Here is an 8,355-nt window from a genome sequence, read left to right as displayed (position 1 = left end):
ACCCTACCTGCAACGGCTCGGGTAGCCTACCCTACCCGAATGGGTTGGACCGGATTGGGTACCCGCGGGTAGAGTATGAATTGCCAGCCCTAGTTGTAAGGATGACAGGACACCTATTCCCTGTAAAGGTGACAAATTATATAATCCCTTTAATGGTGACAGGGCACGTATTCTCTCTAATGATATTAATGCGCAACAAAGAGACAGTGTCCGGATTAGCTATCGGACATGTTAGGTTTGACTATATAACCGACAAATGAGCTCATTAGCCATAGGACAGACATGTATCATACTTGTTTGCGCATATTTGTTTGTGAGTCTGTTTCCTGTGATTGTGGGTGTGCTATATTATTGTTTAATTTCTATGTCCTTTATTTGTTAAGTCTAAATATATTCTACTGCTCGTTGTTGTTGGCTATGGTAATAAATTGAATATAGCTATACACCCTGATCCTACAAAGAACTCCTCAATTCTTACCCCTTATTTTCACCCCTACAGGTGCGAAGGTTTAGTGTGGAGCTACAGGAGCATAGAAGATTATGTTTACGAGTTGAGTTGTTAGAATTTATTTTCCCCTTGCCTTGTTAGTTAGAGTTTATTGAGAGGGGTAGGTTTTGTAAATGCTTTTGTATGTAAATGCATAATGTATAATTAATATTAAGTATGTGAATATGTGTTGTTTGTTCTTGTTGAAAAAGTTTTCAGTTTTTAGTAGAACCATCAATACATTTACGTGTAAAGGCTCATACCTTATTATTTAATATATGAGAGTTGTCGTAATACCCCGCTATCAGAGTGGCGCATCCGCAAGCATGACATTCTGATAGTAAGGGTGTTACACTGACAGCGGCGACGACATCGGATTCAACAAACGGCAGCAATGGCGAGAAAAACCAGCGCGTTTTGTCTCCCTCTTTGTGAGCTCTCTCTCTCTCTCTCTCTCTCTCTCTCTCTCTCTCTCTCTCTCTCTCTCTCTCTCTCTCTCTCTCTCTCTCTCTCTCTCTCTCTCTCTCTCTCTCTCTCTCTCTCTCTCTACCTCTTAGTGGCAACACGATGGCAACGACGGTGGCAGTGATGCTCATCGGTACGGTCTTCCTGTATAAATTAATTTTTTAGAGATAATTAAATTAATTTTTTTATAAATTAAAATGTATAAAATTTTTATTATTTTTTAATTATTAAAATTTTAAATCATAAATAAAAATAATTCAATTAATATAAAAATTTTTAAAAATAAAATTTTAAATAAATATAATAAATTATAAATAACTTATTATTTAATTTTCGTAAATCCAAAATCTTACCGTTGGATGCTAATAACTATGAGTTTAACAACTAAGTCCCAAAACACCTAAGGTTTTAATATATATATATATATATATATATATATATATATATATATATATATATATATATATATATATATATATATATATATATATTATATGACAACTTTGTCCGTTGAGGACAAATTGAGTCTGTAAATGTCATCTATAGCTAATAGATTGGTTCAAAATAAACAAAAAAAACATGTTTGAAAAGTAGGAATCGAACTGATCATGTGAAAACTCGTATACCTTTATGTCCGTTCAATGTGTTTAGGTTTTCCCCCTTTTTATTTTTTAATTTTTTGTTCACCTGATTTTTGATTGATTTTCTTTTTCCTTTTCAAAATGATATCTAGAAAAGAGAGAGGAAAAGGAACCTAATAACGTGGTTGTTTGAATGGTTTTTCTATCCCCAATCCTAAAAGCCGAAGGAGGAACATGCAAGCACGATGGTTGATTGTTTGATATGGCTATAAGGGCCAACACTTTATTACTTTAATTCTTACTGTTTGACTATGTTGATTAATACATGATACATCACTTTCAACCACCAAACAGGTGAACCTAAAGTGATTAGTGCACTCTAAAGGAGAAAAAGAAAATTCCCTTAAGTTTTGGGGAGGTTAATGAAACTTGTCACTACTCACTAACTAGGACTGAACATTGAGCTCAAATATTAAATAAAACATTGCTCAGGGAAACTCCTTATCCATTCCATTTTTTTTGCCATAAATGAAAATGTTTTTGTCCACCAATAGGGCTGAAGCCCAAAAGAGAACTTTTCGGCCCCATTTGATGAGAAATAGTGGTGGGCCAGACTGGCCCATTTAGGCCTATCCACAATAAGCTGGTCCAATTTGGACATTCTCAATTCTGTTTTAAGACTGTAGGTTACGTAAATGAACCAAAACTCAGACCCAATAATAATAACAACAAGTAGTATAAATTATTTTGAAAGCCCAAAAAAAAGAATAGAAATTTCACTTTTCTCTATATCTAAATGAGCCTGTGATTCTGTGTGAATTCAACTCTCATCCAATATTTTTCAAGAGTAATCCTTACTTTATTTTAAGGAGGGTGTCTTTTTTTTTTGGTAAAGGGAGAGGGTCTTATTTCTTTCTCTGTCTTTTTTCGTTTTACCATTGAAACTAAAACTCAGAAAAAAAAAAAAAAACATAACAACAAAAATTTATTAGTTATTAGGCCAGACCTGCTTTTGGTTTTGCTCATTAATGAGTTCTGAGTCCAAAATAGGAAGAAAAGAAAGAATTGTACGGTAATAATTTTGGACATCTAATGTTCCAAATATGATGGTAATGCAAATCTTTTAACCATAAATAATATAAACCACTTAACTCTATTTTCAAAATTCAATAAATAAATTTTATCAATAAATTCTAAAATAAGAATAAACTCTTCTTTTATATTTTAATATTGCAAATTATTTATATTAAATATAGATATTTTAATTACAAATTTTATTTTCATATATTACAAATCATTTGTTATTTATTATAATTATATATTTTAAAAATTATTTATAATTTTACACCACAGTAATTAATAGTCAAATTTTAATGTATATGTTAGTTATTTAAAATATGTTTGTTATTAAAAATTTTAATTTATTCATATTTGTAATATGATTCAACTATTGTTTAAAATATTATTTAAATTAACTGTTTAATATATATGCTTTATTAATATTCATTTAAGACAAGGTGTCTAATTTAGTCATCTGCTATGTTGTTTTTTAGCATATTGAGGTAAATACTAAATCGGTATCCGAAAGATCCTGACGCTGACAAAATAGTACATGACTTTTATTATTGACAAAATAGTCCTTAAAAGATTTTAAAATTTGACAAGCGTGCCCCCGAACTCACCGGAGCAAATCTCCAACAAGCACAATGCTGACGTGGCTACCGTGTTTTGGTGACTTGACAAACCACCCCTAAAGCCCCTCCAACGCACACTCCCTCCCTTTCCCTCTCCCTTTCCGTCGCAGCCCCATCCCCAACGCACACTTCTCCCCCATCGTAGCCCCCGCCCCATCACAACCCCCTCCCCAACGTACGCTCTCCCGTTCCTCCATCAACACCACCATTCGCAGCAACAACAACCTTAACATCAATAGCAACAACAGTCTTCATCACTCTTCCTCCCCAACGCACACTACCCTCCCTCCCTCAATCCCACTACTCGTAGCAACAACCTCAATATCAACAGCAACAACAATCTCCACCACTCCCCCTTCTCCAACGCACACTCTCCTCTCCCTCCCTCAACACCACCACTCACAGCAACAACCTCAATATCAACAAAATTGTCCCAAATCATTAATTGTCTCAAATTTTTAGGTTAATTTACCATTCAAAAAGATTAATAACAATAAAACTCAGAGAAAACAAATAAATTCATATACAATAATTAAAATAAAATAAAATAAAATTTACTACAAACACCACCAAAACAAGAAGCAGATTTAGACAAGGCCAGAAGAAGAACACCAGAGGCAGAGGAGGCACGACATGACGGAGCCAAGATGGAACACAGACAGAGGAGGCAGGACAGCGACTGGGGGCGAGCAGCAAGCAAATACAAGCAGTAAAGGCGACAGTAGTGAAGGTGCATAGACGACGCAATGTCGACGAAGGAGACACACGACGCTAGCGGACGCAGAAGACCTGACGATGAGATGGCGACAGTGCGGTGTCGGTGACACTGTAAGACTAAGAAGGTTGAGCTCCACTGCCGTTTTGGGGGAGATTGAGTTAAGAGTGTAAGACATTGTATTGGAAAGATTAAGGTTCAAAGGGGCAAGAGAAAGGGATTAGAGTTCAGAAGGAAAAATTTTGGATTGAGGAGGGGGGAAGTACGTTGGGGAGGGGGAAGGAAGGATTAGGGTTGGGGAAGGGGGAGAGTGCATTCAGAAAGGGGAAGGGAGAGTGCATTGGGGAGGGGGAAGGAAAATTGTATTGGAGGGAAAGGATTAGGGTGGGGGAGGATTTTTGCCATGTCATCAAAATGTAGTGGCCATGTCAGCATTGTGCTTGTCGGAGATATGCTCCGACAAACTCATGGGTACGCTTGTCAAATTTTAAAATCTTTCAAAGACTATTTTGTTAATAATAAAAATCAGGTACCATTTTGTCAGTGTTAGAATCTTTCGAGTACTAAAAATCAGGTACCATTTTGTTAATAATATTTACCTCTTAACATATTTCATCTATAAATTTATTGTTATATCTTTTCAATATAGATCTTTAAATCTAGTATTTAATAATTATAATGGACTATATTAGCCGACGGAATACTAATGTTAATTTTTTTATTGAAACATTTTAGACGCGACTCATTTTTTGACCAGTTTTTGCCATAATTCCAAGCAATATGAGAATCAAACACATTCCAATAAAATATACAAAGGATAAAGCTAATAAGTTGAATCAGCCCCATTGGTTTGTATTAATATCTCAAATAGGAAATAAACGCTTTATCCATGAGGCCAAAGTTCATCCATGGATATCTTTCAAGAAAAGGTTTGTATGGATAAGGAACATTTGACTTAAATAAATTTTTTTATCACTAAATGTGCGACTTTGCCGCTTTGGGGTCCAGCAAATATATATATAGTTTACAAAAGGATAAACTACTTGATAAAATTATTAGGAAAGAATAAAAAATAAATAAAAAATATTATTGTGAAGGGAAAATTAAATATATATAAAGTATTATTTACAAAAGATAAAAATAAAGGTAAAGTAAGATAAGAAGATAATATAAAGATAAGATAAGATAATAAAAACTAAATTTATTGTGCTAATTTTGTGGGCCGTGACACTTTTTTATTGTTGTCATGGGCCCTGAAAGAATGGTTTAATACGCCCCCGCAAGCTGGAGGATGAAAGATATCAAGAATACCAAGTTTATTGAGATTAAAATAGAAAGGTTGAAAAGACAAAGGTTTGGTAAAGATGTCAGCTAGCTGGCTGTCCAAAAGAGGGAATGGGGAGAAGTTTCATCACTCCTCTTAAACTTTGCTGACATCCATGGATAAACCAACGTCTTCTTCAAATTGCTAAGTTGCCTCTTTTGAAATTCTCGTCAACCCAACACTTTTTTTCCATGACATTTTCTTCCAATAAAGAAACTAGTCATTCAAACCAACTTGAGCTTTTGTCAAGTCCAACTACTCATTATCTTTGTTCTTTTAGTACTTTTTCTATTGTTAATAATTTTTCAAATCGAGATTCATTCTTGAACACTTGGATCATTGATTCTGGTGCCACAAATCACATTACATCAAATTTTTCTTGGTTCATCTCTTACACACAAATTTCTCCTATTATTGTTCATTTACCAAATGGTTCTCAAATTACTGTTTCTTATAAAGGTATTGTTCAATTTTCACCATCCTTGATTCTTCATGATATTTTTTATTTACCTCATTTCAACTTTAATATTATATCTATCTCAAATATTACTTCAGCACTCAAATGTGTACTCACTTTTTTATCTTCTTCTTGCACTCTATAGAGCAACAATTTGGGGAAGATTGATTTTGGCATAATGAGAGAGGAATCATATTTCCTTGAACCCAATTTCGATAAAAAAATCTATCTACTACACATTTTATAAATTTCATCCAATCCTCACCCGTTACACCTTCAAATATATGTCATTTTCGTTTAGGACACCTTTCTGGACAAAGACCTAATCATTTACATAAACATTTTCTTTTATCTTTATGCATCATGATGATGCTTGTGACATTTGTCATTCTAAGCAAAAGAAACTTTCATTTTCTCAAAGTTTTAATAAAACCAATGCAAGTTTTAATTTATTACATTTTGATATTTTGATTCATTTCGACAAAATTCTATTTATAATCATAAATATTTTTTTATTATTGTTGATGATTTTAGTCATTTTACATGGGTTATTTTATTAAAATCAAAAGGAGAAGTGCAAAATCACGTAAAAAATTTTATTACTTTTGTTGAAAAATAATTCAACTCTAAAGTCAAAGCTATTCATTCTGCTAATGGACCAGAATTCATTTTATATGATTTTTATGCTGTTAAACATGCTATTTATTTACTTAACAGAGTTCCATCATCCTCAATTAATTTTAAAACACCATTTGAAATTTTATTCAATCATCCACTAAATTATCATGACCATAAATTTTTTGGATTCTTATGTTTTGTTTCTACCGTAATGGCAAACAAATCAAAATTTGATCCAAGAGCAAAAAAGGCTGTGTTTATTGGTTTTCAACATGGTTTTAAATGATATATTGTTTATGTTTTAGAAGATAAAAGAATTAAGATTTCTAGAAATGTGATTTTTTATGAAATAATCTTGCCCTTAGTCACAAAAAATGTCAAATTCCATACACTCAGCCCAACATTGCCAAACACGCCTTCTCAAAAACAAGATTCATTTAGTATTCCAGTTGGACCCTCACTCATACCCATTAAATAACTTCCATCAAATTCTTTCTCTTCTCCAACAACCCCTCTTTTTTTTTCACTGCCGTGTCCTGATCAACTTGAACCCATGACCCCGAATCTATTTCAAGTCATACAACCTCCCATCTTTCAGCAATAGACACTAACCCACCATCACCTCTTCATCCTACGTCACCTTCCTCGTCATCTGAGCAACCCCGTATTCGTCATTCCAACCGACCTCACGGACCTCCGACATATCGCTCTGATACCATGATAAAACTATGAAAGAATAAGAAAAGAAAAGATGAAGAATATTGTACTTTGTATTTCTTAATTGATTGAATTGATTGATTGAATTGTGAAGGTAAAACTAAATATATATAGAGCATTGCCTACGAAAGATAAAAGTAAAGATAAGAAGATAACATAAAGATAAGATAAGATAAGATAATAAAGACTAAATTTGTTGGGCTAAATTTGTAGGTCATGAGATTTCTTTGTTGTTGTAATGGGTTAAGGTGGAATAATGGTTTAATACTACTATTTATATTCATAAATATTTAAAATACTGATAAATTTATCTAAACAAATAAAAAAAAATTTATATCCATAAAAAATGAATTCAATTAATAAAATTATCCAAACTCTAAATATTATTAAAAATTTTTAAACTATCTTTTTATTTTGACCTATCTTATTCAAAATTCATAATTTTACCACTACTGTCCAAGTTTCATTTTAACTACCACCACCGTCTCTACCAACACTGTCATTACCGCCAGCAATGAGAACGTTAGAACCAAACTTGATCAGGGACAGAAGCATTGCAATCATATCAACAATTTTCATTTTCAATATATATTCATTATGGTTATCTTTTTTATGGCTGAAGCTTTCTTGTCTGTCAGTTCAATTGATCTCTTCAAGACTTGTACCTTCACATCAATTATACTCTCTTTTTGGTGAATCTTAAATAAAGTGTTCCAAGCTTTATCTTTCTTTTTCTTTCATAACGGGGTGATTCAAGGAGAAGAAACATTAGTATTAATTACACTATGATAAGTGTTGTCGCTACTCCAAGTATGCCTAAAGTCTCAAATTATATTATGTTGGCATAATTAGTATTAGATGGAAAAGAAAGATAACCCATGGCTAGTATATTATGACCTTTGTAAATGCCAAGCTGATGAGGTAAGAGAAGAATTCGCTGCTAGTGATGAAGTACAGTGTTAACGGTTGAAAAAAATGAAAAGATATGGTGATTGGGACTGTAAAAGGTGAGACCGTTGGTGAACTCTTCAAATTGGGAGGAACGAATAGAAGCGATATGGTGAGGGTTTTGAGCATAGAGAACTCTTTTGTCCTTTGACGACAGTGACGACAGTGGCGACAGCACCGATAGCGATAGTTGCAGTGAGAGTTATATTGTACGGGTAAAGATTTTGGTGGTGACAGTGGAAAGGATTAGGAATTTGGAATATGATATGTTAGGTTAGAAGGGTAGTTTAGGAATTTTGACAAAATTTTATATTTTGAATAGTTTTGTCAATTGAATTTCATCTTTTAT

Source organism: Arachis hypogaea, chromosome 11 (assembly GCF_003086295.3).
Source record: "Arachis hypogaea cultivar Tifrunner chromosome 11, arahy.Tifrunner.gnm2.J5K5, whole genome shotgun sequence".
Classification (NCBI taxonomy): Eukaryota; Viridiplantae; Streptophyta; class Magnoliopsida; order Fabales; family Fabaceae; genus Arachis; species Arachis hypogaea.
This window is presented reverse-complemented; position numbering follows the sequence as displayed.